Source organism: Chiroxiphia lanceolata, chromosome 11 (assembly GCF_009829145.1).
Source record: "Chiroxiphia lanceolata isolate bChiLan1 chromosome 11, bChiLan1.pri, whole genome shotgun sequence".
NCBI classification, from domain to species: Eukaryota; Metazoa; Chordata; class Aves; order Passeriformes; family Pipridae; genus Chiroxiphia; species Chiroxiphia lanceolata.
In genome coordinates this window covers 10002393-10017350 of record NC_045647.1, presented here as the reverse complement: position 1 = coordinate 10017350, position 14958 = coordinate 10002393, and the positions used below count along the sequence as shown (strand labels likewise).

The 14958-nt window shown below is 44.2% G+C and overlaps 1 protein-coding gene across 2 annotated transcripts in view; it reads right to left on the bottom strand.

Annotated features, from left to right (window-relative positions):
• The window catches only part of GRIP2 (glutamate receptor interacting protein 2), a 280221-nt gene that overhangs the window by 201290 nt on the left and 63973 nt on the right, over nucleotides 1-14958 (bottom strand). The gene's annotated exons all lie outside the window — the stretch shown is intronic.

The window sequence follows — 14958 nt, the reverse complement described above, 5'->3', positions numbered from 1 at the left end:
TCCCCCAATCAGAGAGAATATAACAATAATCGAGTGTTTATGGCTCTCCCTCCAAAGCAATTAGAGTTGCTGCAGCACCTAGGACAAAGCATCTCCCTGCTGGTTTAAGCCCCCTTGATCCCCTAAACTATTGCATTCAGCTACACACCACCTTACAGACCCTCAAGCAACGCAGCACTTATAGAGCACTGATGGCTGAAATCCTACTCGGTAGCCAGTGCCCAGCACTGACAGTCTCTGGGCCACACAAAGCTACTGCTCAAGGCCATGCACATGATTCTCTGCTTTATTACATCTTCTAAACCTGGCTGCATTCGAAGAGCACATTTAAACCCAACTGTCACAATGCAGAAGAAGTCATCAAAAGCTGGCCAGAAAGAAGTGCAGAGCGCTTTTGTTTGCTTAATTAAAACTGGCTTCATAATGGAAATTATCATGGTTCATATCAAATAGCAATTAAGAAAGCAGGATGTGACTGCTGGCTTTGCTCAAAACATGAGCTAAGCCTTTTCTGGACTCGAGCAAATCCAAATAATGATGACTTAGCCCAGTATGGAGTAGCAGCTCAGCACTGTCAGTCTAATTTTAGTCTCAAGTCACACTACATTTACATTTTCTCTGTGGTCCTAAATTTGTGCAAATGCAAGGATAGGGTCTAATTTTGCAAAGGAAATCATAGAAATCTTGAAAATGTGATCCAAGTGCATAGGAAACTTTCAAAACCACCGGTAAATGAAAAGAGAAGCACTTTTTTTTTCTTTAAATACCTTAATTTTTGATCTTGTCTCTTCAGTTCTTTACACTCGAGGCATAAGTTTTGAACTGGCAGCTCAAGCAATGACGATGGATAGAGAGAGGCTGAGAGGGCAGGAACCTGGTGCTCCACGTTCACTCCATTAGCAAGAGCTTCCACCTAAGTCAAGGTAATCACCAAAGCCGCTCTGAGGCCCCCAGAACTAAGCTGATTTACACCAGGTAAAACCCAGCCATGGGCACTTACACACCTCTCCACACAATTACACATCCCTCTGCTCTGCCTCTCTGACAGGACCAACTGGGAATGCTCATCACCTGGAAAGGCTGCCCTCAGTGACCCACTGAGCACGGCTCAATGCATGATCTGTTCAATATGTGATCCATTCAGTGAGGCTCAAGAGGTATTTTTCTCAATTCACTGGAATCTAAACTGTGCTGGGAGCACTCTTTTCCATTATAAGACTCTGTCTTTTGCTGCTTAAATCTCCACCAAATTTGAATGGATTGGGATGACATTTTTCACGTCAGGTGTTTGCCTCAGGCTACACATGCACTCACACATATATATCTGTGCATAGATATAATCTGGGAGGAAGGGTGAGATTTTATGTGAAGCAGTTCAGCTGTTTCTGAGGCTGGTGATGGAAGGGCTGAGCCCAAACACATCCTACACGTGTGCTTCCCACCCCAAACAGCTCTTCTGACATATCTCCAACTTCAATTTTGTACCGACTTACTTTGGGTCATTTTGCTTTCCAACATCACATATTGCAGTGCAGCATTTTGGGCACTCTTTATACAGAGTATTGTCCCTATCCCAAGAACTAGTTGGTTAGCCATAATTTTGGGGTACAATTGAGATCTTCATTTCTATCAGCAACTGAAAGCAGAGACAATCCTGTGAACCTCCATAACATTCCCCATGACACGGCTGAAACATGAAAGTGTTGGGGCACGATACTTGTGACAGATCACAGATCTTTATAAGGGATGGGAAGAAAGAAGAGCACAGGGGTGTAAAACACTGATAAAACATTTGGGCTTCCATGGGTTAGGGTAGTCTGATCTCAAAGTAAATTAAATAACCTGTAGTCTCACCCTCTCCTACGAAGAGCTAATAATGGAGCCAAATTCTGCTTCCTTCCAGCACAACCAACCATGGGCTTCCATCAACAGCACCATCAGCACCTCTCCATTGCTACAGGAACACTAATCATTGCAGCTCAATATCTGGAACTTACTGTCATTTAAAAAGAAATGGCTGGTGGGTGTGAGAAGGGGGCATGTAGAGAGGCAGATATAATGAAAAAAATGCGAAAAACTTCTCAATAGTGAGGAATCCTAAAAACATTACATATAGTTCCTTGAAGGAAAAAAAAAATCATCATTATAACTGATGGAACCAAAGCATCTTTCTTCCACGATGTCAATCACTGACCAAAGGTGCACTTTCATCTAACACTCTGGTCTTTTTGCAGGCTGGGAAGAGGAAAGCGATTATTTCCAAAGCCATCTCACACATGTCACAGGACAATCCCTACTTGGAGTCTGTTCATGTTCACAATTCTTTCTTTCATACTCTTTCTCTCAGGGATAGAGTCCGATTTCACATGCAAATATACCTGAAAGGGTAGACGTTCTGCTAATGATGTTCTCATGCCAGAGATTTTTCATCTTTCACTGAGGGACACACACCAAAGAAGGTAAGAATCTAAGTGGCCTGATGCTAATTCAATCAGCTCTGTAAAGTTTAAACAAAGATTTAAAATATTTTCCAGGGCATCACAACTCCCTTTCACACCTTTCATGCAGTCACCAGGACATGTGGCAGCACCTCCCAGACTCCATTTATTATTTTCATTACTTTAAACTACAGTCCTAATTTAAAAAAGTGTTTGCTCCCACCTTGCTTCTCTTGCCTCCATCCTGTGTATGTTTGTGCACAGGGACAGGGTGGGTCCCAATAGCAGCAGACTTCAGACACGGATATTGAAAAGAGATAAGATAAATTACATAAAGAAATAGAAAAAGCAGGCAACAGCTTTTGACGTGATTGGAGTAACAATCAAAATCTTGGGCTTTGAGAAGCACCCTGGATACAGAAGCAGTTGTTCACATGGGTTAGCCAGGAGCTGGACCAGATGCAGGGATGTAGCCAAAAGTAAATGCAAGTGGATAGAGTTCCGCCCTCTCCCATCCTGGGCCAGGTAAAGCTGATCTCCACAGAGCACAGAAGAGGTGGGCACATTTGCCCTCCCACTCCTCCATCAATGGCCACAGGGTGCCCAGCCACCTCCTCCAGCTCACCATTTTGTGCTTCTGGCAGTGTTTGCCAGTCCCACACCTCCCTCCTGAGCATGCAGCACCCTGCTTCCCTCGAGGCACAGACACACTTCTGCTCCCAGTACAGTACCTACACAGTGCCAAGGTGATTAATGAAGTTCATTATTGAATCTTAGTGTCTTGATTTTCTCTAAAAGACAAAAGCAGCCATAAGAGATATGAAGTGTGAGCACACATTACAAAAAATCCAGCAGTCTAAAAATAACCAATATAAACCACCCAGAAACAGAGAGATGCAAACAGCAAACCAAAAGGGCATCTTCGTGCAAAGTGAAGTAAAGACTCCCCATGGACTACAAAAGGCAATGGAAGAAATAAAAAGGAGACTCAGTCTGCCTTTGAACCTTTTTTCCTCTTTTTGAATTGCTGCTGATCTTTTTCCCTCCTCAAATTTCAATCAAATATTCACCAGCACTACTTTCAGTACAAATAACCAGCAGGCAAACTAAGAAGTATGGCACATTTCTGTATCACAGTTCATATAAAATATCACTATTTCAAAAAAATCTATGGACTTACTGGGAATTGTTAGGACTTGCCAGTCTCATGATACTGTATTGTAAGGACGTATATCCCAGTTAGTAGAAGAAAAACAGAGAAAGCATATGTTCTCACTGCAGTCTCTGATATGCTGGTGAAAAGAAGTTTCTAAGAGAATGAAAGGACTTCTACACAGCAAAGAGCACAGTAAAGTTCCAGCTCTTCTCTGCTTTTACTTTGTTAGTCTATCTCAATGGCACTGCCATAGTCAGATGAAAAAAATAATTTTGCTTAAAGATTCTCTACCTCCCCAGGCTTCAATTAGGAGCTGTCAGGGTGACACCAGATTGGACTGAAACAGCTAATAAGTGCTCAGGTAAAGTCAAAGAAGATCAGATGTGCCATGTGGTACTTCTCAGGTAAACCAAAACACATGGTAAAATGAAAGAAAAAGATGAAAATACTGAGTGGATCTCTCTCTTGATTTACAAAGAGAAAAGACAAGAGCATCTGCACACATGTTCTCATTTCAGGGAAGCTTATAACTTCTCAGCTTCACCAGGGTCTCTGTTCCAAGGGGGTCACCCCACCCTATCATTTCATGTAAACCTTCCTACCTCCCCATCATGGGATATCAACCATATCAGCTACACGTCTCTCTCCCACACACAGTCTATCCTGCACTCCTCCCCTGAATCTGTGCTTCCAGGTCTTTATTCCATTTCTATCAGAAATACTCATTATTAATCACATCAAGCAGAAGTCTTGCAAATTTAAAGGAAGGCACCTCACATTCTTCATCTTCCCTTCCTATGTCAGAAATAAAATGTGAGAAATAGAAGCAATCCTATCACTTTTTCAGACTCTTCAAAATCCATACAGGAAACTCATCCATCACTCTCTTTAAACAGCCAAAACAAAATCTGAAATGAAGCAGCACAGGGGAGTCCTGTCAGCTCTCTCCCAAATGCCAGAGGCCAGTGGTTTGGGGATGGCACCACAGGTGATGCCAGGCACCAGCTGTTTGTCTGGGGTGTCTCATCCCTGCAGGTCTCCTCACCACACAGCAGGGCAGATGTGGTCCAAGGCAGACCCAGGCTGGGCTCAGCAGCTCAGCAAGCACATGTGTGCATTAGGAAAGGTCACACATTTCATTAAGGTACTGTCAGAATCTGTCACAAGCCTCTCCTCTGCTCCCTCCACATCCATTAAAGAGGTTTGTAATTTACCATTAATTTTGCTGAGCCTGAAGCGGTGCCAGCGAGGCTTTGCCTCCCTCACACTGAGTGGTCTGAGCTCAGAGCCCTTTGATCAGAACTGAGCTGGGAGCTGTGACTGTGCTGCCACAGGAGATCCTCTTACTGCCCGTTGCCAGGCTGCATTCAGAACACACTGATACAGAAGTGACAGGGCTGGATTTTAGTTCATGATCTGGCCACTGGTTCCAACAGCTTATCTGAGATCTGTTCAACCTTTGCTTCACCCAGTGCAAGGTTAAATAAGTGACTTGCCTCTATCCTCTGATCACTTGGGAATCTTACAGAAGATAACCCTTTGTCTAGTACTGACATCCTGTTCCTGTTGCTTAACTTCTCCCCATGAAAAGGCCAGGAGAAGTTGTACAGGGATAACCAACAGAAAGGGCCAGAGTCCCTAAGCAAATGCATTGCAGCAGGTCACGTTTCAGCTGCCCATTTAAGCACACCTGGAAATAAATCTGAGGGACTCTAAGCATAACAACCCCCAAACAGGTGGAATGTAGCCCTGTTCCACTCCACCAGCCACAAAAAATAAAAACTGCAGCAGAGTTTCTCCAGTAAAGACAAAAAGAAACTGAAACACACTGGGTAGGACATCCCAATACTCTCTTTGAGTATAGACAGATATAAAAAACATTTCCATAAATATTAGAGATATAAACCCAAAAATATAAATACTACAAAGAGATCAAGGATTCAGCAGCATCCTGCACAGTACAACTCCCCCAGTCACCTTCCAGCTCAGCAGCAAAACTCTGCACATTCAATGGAAGACACTGTTTTAGGAGAATATGTTCTTTGTTGCTGATATATTTTTAATATTCTCACTATTAAAGATAAAACACAGTAAGCTTCCATAAGAACAGCAGCACTAAAGGAATCCCCCACCACTAACTGCACTACCCCCAAGGTAATTTTGTAATAAAAATTTTTTTATTGCTTGTTTTAGTCATTGTTTTCTTTTTGGAAGGATTAAAACTTCAACTAAATCCTGTTTTTATGGGGAAAATAATTGCATCATTATTATTTCCACTTAAATACATTCCTAAAGTGCCTCAGGGCAGCTCTAGTTTTCTTCTCTCCTATCTTCTTTTTCCAAGGATAGAGCAACCTCTCAGGTGGGACCTGCACTGCTGTACACTGCACTGAGGCAGGGCTTTGCTTCCTTCCTCTTGTTTTGTTTTGCTTTTCAGCAGAATCGTCTATAAAAAAACCCATCTTTTTTATTCTTTCTGCTAGGTCATACAGCGAGGGTGTTTCTCTTTGCACTGATGAGGAACAACTAGAAAGAACAATAGGAAGGACATATTCTACCACAAAATCAGTCTGGAATGTTTGATATTTTCCACAGATTTGCTGGACACAGGAACAAGTAACATATGTCTGTCAGTAAAATACAGAAACTGAAATAGCAAGAATTCTCAGTAACGTTTTGCTTCCTTTGAAAAACCATTTCTCCTAGAAAAAAAATTTGATGAAAACATTTTAATGAGACAAATGGCCGTTCCATGAGATACAAGCCATGCAGTACACTAAAGGAGACCAATTCCTGGCTTTCTCAGTGGGGCTTTATACAATTTTCTTTTGCTTTCACTTCAAACAAAGGTCAACATACAGAGAAAAATATTGGAGCTGCTCTCTGCATGTGGGAAAATGAAAAAGGAAAAAGCATAACAACTGTCAAGGTTCTGGCAGAACAATCAATGAATTAAACACTGTTCTGTGTCTGACAAGTGCCTACCAGTCTTGCTCTACGATCCAGGCTCCTGTGGGATACCCACGAAAATATACAGGAAGTAATAATATCCCTACTGTAACGGTCAAAATCCTTTACTTCTGAATCTCTCTTGCAGATGAATAGTCACTGGTGCAGAGTGTCAACTGCTGCCAGCAAAATCCCTGAGCCTGCCACTGGAATGTCCCATCCTGGACATGCCCAAGTCCAGCAGCGTCAGAGAAGCCGAAGTGTGGGCAGCACTGGCCAAAGCCACTGCTTTTCTCGGTTGCCAGCAAAGGGCACAAACAAATCCCACAACCCTGGAGGAACTGGGAGATCTCAGTCAGCTCCATGTCCTCCTCACCCTTGTTCTGCTGGGATGCACCAACTCCCTGTTCAAGGCAACATGCTACTGAGCAGCATGCGGAGGGCTTGCAGGGGTTTGCATTTTGAGTGATAGGCAGACAGATTTGATTTGCTCTCAGTCAACTAAAATTTTTATCTGATATGAAAACATCCCTGAATGAAAACATCAGCAGCCTTAGCAAGCCAGCCCCACTGACCTGTCTCAAATTCTCACTGGGCAGGTCACCTGTGCCTTTTAACAAGCAGAGAAGCAAAGAGTTGAGGTGGCCAAGTATGGAAGAGAGACATGCCTCTTACATAAGCTCAGCTTTAGACAAAATCCAATAATTAATTTCCACCCTGCAAACAGAGCTCTTTGCAATTCCATCCCACAGAAGGTCAATACCACTTTCCATTTAATTTCCTCTGTGTCCAGGATGTCCCTCACTTTCTTCAGCCCACAGTTAATTACTGTAATACATTCCCCAGTTCTGCAGCTTTGATTTTTTTTTTCCAGCCCCAACAAATCACTGCAAGTGCAATGTAAGCAGATCCCCAGGCCAGTTCTCAACCACCAGCTTTTGAGATGTGTTAAAAACCCCTGGGAACATCTCCAAGCACTGTAGTGGGGTGTTTACCTGCTTTCTACAAAGGAGGTTCAGCTTCTCCATGACCAGTTTCCCCAGATTCATAAATTCCCTGGCAGATGAAGCACAGGAGACAGGCAGGCACAGCTGGCAAGAACTAGGTGAGGAACCTACTGATTTCCTACCACTGGCAGAAGCACACTCAGGTTACAGTGGGTCTTCCTCCTTTTGGCACCCACGTTGAGAAGCCCTTCAGCACAAAGGGACACGAGTGCTCTGGCTGGGTCTGCAGCACCTCCAGCACTCGGCTCTGCTGCCTGAGCCCCCGAGTTCCACACAATCTGTCTGCAGCTGCAACCCCCCAAGGAGGGGTACTGGCAGGCACCACAGCTTTGCTTCTACTGCAGCATTTCATCTCCTCCAGCCCAGCTTAGTCACAGTTTCCCAGGTCTCCATGAACTGACAACCTGGCTCTGCCTGCAGCAGCTCCAGGGAGGATTAACCCTCCTAGCAAGATTCACCCCTGCTCTCCCCACAACCTGGGATAACTCAGCCAGTGCCAAAAAAGATGATTTTTTTTTTCTGAGTCTCTTACACTGATTTGACATACACACAAGTTCAAGTTCAGCAGTTACATTAGCACAAAGAGAAGAGGAGCAAACCTAAAATTCCATTTTTAAACATGAAAAATACATCAGTATATGGGTCTGACCTTAAATCTAATCCAGACCACCCAGATCTCAGCTTCCCAGCATAAATTAGGGACCTGGCACCTTTAGAACTTCTGCACTAAATCAAGGTGAGCCCATAGGGGCCCGATAGGGAGAAGACTGTTCTGCTCCAATGCCTCCTGAGCATTTCATCACTATCCCCACAATACCTCTAGCTAGCATGTAGTTTTAAATATAATCCATCACCTTTAAGTATTAGATGTCCAGAATTTAATTAAACTCAAAACAAAGCAGCAAGGAATAATACCCAGAGAACAAAGAGATAGTATCTGTCTTTTCTGATTCACTGGGGAAAGGGGAACCTTTTCTTTATTATTTTTTCCCCAAAATTCCTGCAAAGACATGCATATATATATGAAAATATAAAAATAACTGACACCTTTGCAGGATCACAGTACCTATTCTGTAGTTGAGCTAATATTCATTAAGCAATTCTTCTGTGGTTTCTGTATGGCATGGGCAAAGGCAACTCGTCTGTGTTTTTACATCAGAGCAGCAGAGAAGGGCCAGTGTGTTAAAATGCCTTGTAGATGGGGACTTGAGCAGTTGTAGAAAAAAGACAAACTGCTTCCCCATGGGTAACTGGGGCAGGGAGCCAGGAGGTAGCAGTGTCCATCTGAGCAGGGAGCAGCAATGCCCACCAAGGCAGGCGATGCTCCCAACACAGGACACACAGCTGCAAACCAGCAGTACAGAGACCAAAATTCCGAGCCACCCGTGAGTCTCCCAGGTGAGAGATTTCTGCCCAGCACAGCTGCCTGTCTCAGCTTCAGCATGGCATTAATAACTGCTAGCTGTGTCAGAGAACTCCTGGGAATCTCTGTGGCACAGTGCTCCCATTGTACCTGGGATTTCCCTTTACAGTGATGCTTGTGGATGAGGGAACGACACGCTCCCAGGCACAGCCTCAGCTGGCATTTCTGGACACAGATCTATCAGCTGCAGCCCAGCAGTGCAGCAAAGATTCAAACCCTTCTGGCGGGGATTTGAACCGCTACAGTCGCACTCAGTGGCTGTGGGCAGAGGACAAGTGATCAGAGGAATGGGTTTACTCAGCCACAGAGAAGTAAACCTGCCCAGCAAGAACAGGCAGCAAACACACCACCCCAACAGGGCACAGAATCCTCACTTTTCACAAGGCAGTCTCCAAGACATAATTATGCTGCATCTAGATGTGAAAATCAATTAAAACAGATGGTTAAACTGCCAAATTAGCCAGCAGAGGGAGTTATGGCAATACAACGAAACAACACTTAATTGACAATTCAAAAATAAAATTTTGTGCTGTAGATACCAAGATGTGAATTCAAGCAAAGCATTTTCCTTCTCCCTCTGCACCAGTCCTTCCAAACACGAAGATCACAGCAGAACAGCCATCCTGACCCACCACCTGTAGCCTGCAGTACAGGTTTGCAGAGATAAGGTATCCACATGGCCTCAGAGGTTGTGCACACTGCCATGAGCACGCTTGTCTGCAAATAAAGCCCTGCAAGTGCAAGTCTAGGTAATCAGGAGGCAGCATCAGATTAAACTCTGGGACTCTTTAGTGATCCATTTAGCAAGTTCCTTATCACAAACATGACAAAAAAGAGAAGCTGATGCCACTAGAAACATGCTGGGCTTAGCAGCTCCTTCCTCTGGTATCTTCCTGACCCTTCATCTTCATCTGGAGCCACAGTCACCTTCTTCCTCATACTCCTGATGTAACATCCCATAGGAATTCACTGACCCATGCTTAGCACAACATAAACCTGATCAGAGGCCTCCAGACGCTGCTGTGATAGGGCTGATAAGTAATTAGTGAAGGGGATAGAGGACAAGACGGAGGAAACATGGGTTTCCCACCACCATATCTATGAAAAAACACTCACTAGTCCCTGTGCAGTGCTGGTCTATAACATCTACCCCATGATCTATCCCAGAATAGCTGCTGGTTTGGAGTATAAAGACAAGGCTAGACACTGCCCTCAGGAGAGGAAAAAGGAGGCTGGAAATCTCATTAGATACAATTGGAAAAAGCAGAACTGAGCTTGAAGAGGGAGTGGTCTGCAGGACTACCCTAGGTCTGAGATAGTGAAAAGCATGGAAAAAATTATAGATTACATTTTGGTTGCTTATTTCCATTCCTAAGAGAAAAGCAAATATATTCTAACAGCAATTAAAGTAACACATTTTTCATATATTTATTTATTTCAGTTTGAATAATAAAAAGGGGCACAGACAGCAGGCTGGAAGCAGGCCATGGGTAACCCTTCTCCGGAAAGACCAGCTCTGCTGAACAACTAAACCCTAAGCAATCCTTCTTGAAGCAGCAACAGGGGATAGACACTGCTCTGAACAGGTAAAGCAAGAAGGGAGGATGAGTGAGTGGCTCCCTGAGGACATGAGCAGCCTCAGGGGAATCCAGCCCTTCCAAGCCTGGTGGGGGTAGGACAAGATAAGTCAGGGTTTGGGGATGGGTAGCCAGCAAGGTCAGCCCTGGGAGCCCTTGTCAACTGCAAGAAATGCTCCTCTCATTCAGGGCTGGACTCATTACATTCACCATCCATGACCTCACAGAGCAAAGCGTGGCTGCAAAATAACACCCAGCGATCTCCGATGGAGCTGCTGATTCACATCACACTGATGGGGTTTGATACATTTGCAGAACATTTTCCCAGGTCAGAAGGCAATTGCTCATCAAAGTAATTGAGCACCTCCCACAGCTCAACAGATCGGACATTTCCTGAAGATGAGGCACAAGCAGGGTCGGGTCCTCTCCGTGTCTGGCTTGGAGCTGGCAGAAGAGAACCAGCAGGAGGAACACTCCAACCCAGCTCCGTGCCCCCCACAAATGCCTTCTTCCCAGAGGGGAGCACATGTCTCCTGTCTTAGCAGTTCAAGTCATAACATACTGTGAAGGCCCCCAATTTCAATTTGTAGTGGAATGAACAGTCCAAAACCTATTCCCCCCATCAATGAAAATTCTGTTTTCAAGACAGGGGGTGGGGGTGGGGAATTCTAATATTCCTGATATAAGATATCAAAATAAAGATGTAAACCACAGAGATTATATATATAACCACACCTATAATAACTGTACCTTCCAACCTTCTTTTTCCACCTAAAAATTCTGGGACAAACAAAACCCCAACTGTTCCTTTCAAGTTCTTCCCTGGAAGGGGAGCATTTGGAGCCTCCTGGGTTTAGCAGCTGCCCACTCGCCTGTTTTAATTCATTTTGCATATTAAATACTGAGAAGAGAGAAAGGGTTATGTAGGATGGCAGGGAAGGAAGAAGAAAGAAATGTAATGCATGTGGTGACACCACACCAAACCTTTGCCCAGTACAAAGGTATTTTGCAATTATTTAGCTTAACAAATTAAAACATACAACAACATACACTCCAGGTAAAATCTAGAAGAAACACACTCATCTCCAAGTGTCATCAGCTGAAAGAGCATTTGCATCCATAGTCTGTATCTTTATCTTCAAAATTAAAAATTAAATTAAAAAGACCTTCTGCCCTACCATAGCAATGCACGGATTTAAAAAAATGCTGTGGTGCTTTCATGTGCCCCCCTGATGTTCTTTCACGCACTCATTAGTGACAGGGCATTCTCACTTCAGAAGAGGCTTTTTCAGAGAGAAAATTAGTCCCATATGGGATTGCAAAGAGCAGAGTTTGTTTTCTTTAGGACCTGTCTCACTTAAGGACTGGCTCTACTGGCACATAAGCCTTGACAGCATCTCACTGCCTCTCCTAGTCCATCAGCAAGCAACATCAGCCCCCTTTTACAGCAAAGCCAGAGGCACATGCATAAACTAGTAGATTGCCAATGGAATGAGGAATCAAGAAGGTCTAGGACAAGCCAGACAAGCTTAGCAAAAGATCAGTTTCCTCACAGTCCCCATGATTCAACAAGCACAAGGGATTTTTGCACTTTGCTAACAGCAGCTCCTGGAAAAGCACAAGCATACCCATCCGCTGCTAAGAAAGCTAAGAAAAGATGGTCCTCACTGACAGGAGGAGGGGTGTTCCCATGGACTTTCCCTCCACAGACTAAAGGGAGGCCACCTTACCTCTGATTTCATCCCTACCCTGGGGCAAGAAGGCAGGAGCTCTACAGCTGCTTGTCCCCCCAGTGACAGTGGACAGACCCCAGGTCTTCACTATCTATGCAGACATACAAATTAGGACAAGACAGATTCCACTCTGTTTCAGCAAAAACTGATTCTTTGCACTGGGGTGTCTCCATGGTCCAGCAGCATCTCCCAGAGCAACCTACCTCAGAGGCAAGGAAGCTGCCTGTCCTGCCTGCAGCCCTTGCAGCTGATTGTCCCTGGCCATGCTACCTGTCCCTCAATACCCATCCCCACCTCTGCAAGCCCCCAACACACCACCCCAGCCTATCCTGCACCAGTCCCATATGCCTGACACAGCTTCCCTTGCAATTCCCACACCTCCTCCAAGTAGACAATACAAAGACACTTAAATCATCCTCAAAGCCCTGTCGCAGGGGAGTGATGCAGCATTAACGAGGCGATGCTGACGGCAATGAGAACACTTCTATCCAGCAGAGCCATCGAAAACAGCACGAGGCTTTCACTGAAAGCTGCAAGCGATCCATTTACTTGAAGGACCCAGCCTGTCTCTGTGGATTTGTGGAGGAAAGGCTTCTGCATACCTTCTGATTCCAAAGTCTGGCACGGAGATGGGGCTGTTCATTGCTAAGCCCCTGGGGACACATCAAACTCTTGGCACCACAGGATTGCAACACATTCAAAGCAATCTGGTATCTTACACTCCGCCATCTGAATTACAACACTGCCTTCCAGGCTGAGAGACACAGCAAAAACCTCTTCCATACCTTCTGCTGCACCTCCTCTACTCTTCTTGCTAACCAACATGATTTACTAGTAGCTTGGGACCAATCTTACTGCCCTGTAATAAGAAATTAATCTCTTACTTGCAATCTACTAGCAACCTTCAAAGTCCCTTGACATAAGCCACAGAGATGTCTGATAGCAGTAACTGCCTTTAGTAAATCAAATAGGCTCAAGACTTTTCCAGGCAACACCATTTTTAGCAGCCACCTGTATTTTGGAGTTGTTTCACATGACTACTCAACCATGCATCTTGAGGCCATTTTGGGATTTTTGTGTTCAAAGCAGCAAAGTACAAAATAAGCCCTGATTAACACAGTGATTGTTGGATGCGAAGAGCAGGGAGTGAGACTTGATGATCCTTATCGGTCCCTTCCAATTTGAGATATTCTAGGATTCCAGGATCCTGGTGCCTTGAGCACACCAGCTGCAAAGCTACAGAGAAATAGGAATGTATTTACATCTATGGGGGAAGAAGTGCTTCAGAGTGAGCAACCCGTGCATTTACAAAACTATCCATGGAGCAGTCCAGCTCAGAGATAAAGGATAGCCCAGTGGTCAGGGAATCTGGATTTCAGTCTCTTCCCAACATTTAATGTGACTGGAAATTAGCCACTACCAGCCCTTATCTCCAACAGAGAAAAAACTTCTTCCATCTGTGAAAGCTGTACATGGCAGGACACTGCACAGTTTTAGAGGTCAGACCGGACAGTGATGGAGGCCATCAGGGAGATGGACAGACAGATCCATCTTTTGATTGCTCTGGGGGAAAAGCACCAGGCATCACCTTCACCCATAAGAATGGCTTTGCAACAACAAGCACCTGGATGCATTACATCCCTGGAATAGCACAGAGACAGAACATGTGTACATGGCAAACCAGGGGTACCTTCCCAGGAAAATTTACTTTGCAAAGTGTATCTGAGGAAGGATGGCAGCTTCACCAGAAAACTTTTCACAAGTGCTGGTTTGTGCATTTCTTAGGTTTTAGCTCTAACAAGATTTGCATTGTGTTTCATTTTGCATTCACTCTCATTGCAGACAAACAGCATTAAAAAAAAAAAAAAAATACAGGAGTCCACAACACTTGCATTTTTAGTTTAATCCCCACAAGCATCCACACAGCAAATATGAGTTGACCACAGCACAAAAAAAGACCCCCAAATTCTATGCCATCCATGCCACCATTCATGGTTTGGATCCACAGATGAAAGAAGTCAAAGAGAAAATAAGATTGTAATTAACTAATGGGATTAATTCTGAGACAGTGCAGTCTGTTTAACAGAATAAGCAGGGGGGAACAACCAAGAGATTATTGGCTAAAAGCTAGCAAAGCCCATTTGCAACAGACAATTCTACCCATCAAAGGCACATAAATCAATGAACTGTTGATCCATCACCTTAGTTTTCATTATTACTTCTTACAATGCATTCAGCTTCCTGCTTCACAGTGCCCTCAGAACTAGAGCTCCTACCCCAAGTTCCCTAGAGATCATCTACTGTTCAAAGCAATCAGATCCGTAGAGGACTCAGAGTCTGCCTTTGTTTTTAATTATGTGCATCACTGTTCAGAGAGATTATAAACCAGTTTCACTATTATCAATCATAACAGTGAGTTATTCAGTTCAACAAAGAAGCATGAGGTTTTTTTGTTTAGTTTTGCTACACTTGAAGGAAAAAGCCACTGAAGTGTTCTCAAGAAGCACTCAACAGAGGGAGGGATAAATTAAACTGTAAATAGAAATGGAAATGCCATAGCAAAGTCGTCCATCACTGCAGTTCGTACACAAGTTTATGAGTCAGTCCCAAGTTGGGAGAAGCCAGTGGCTGAATACAGCAGCTATTTCACTACCGGCAAAGGAGCTGTGCAAAAT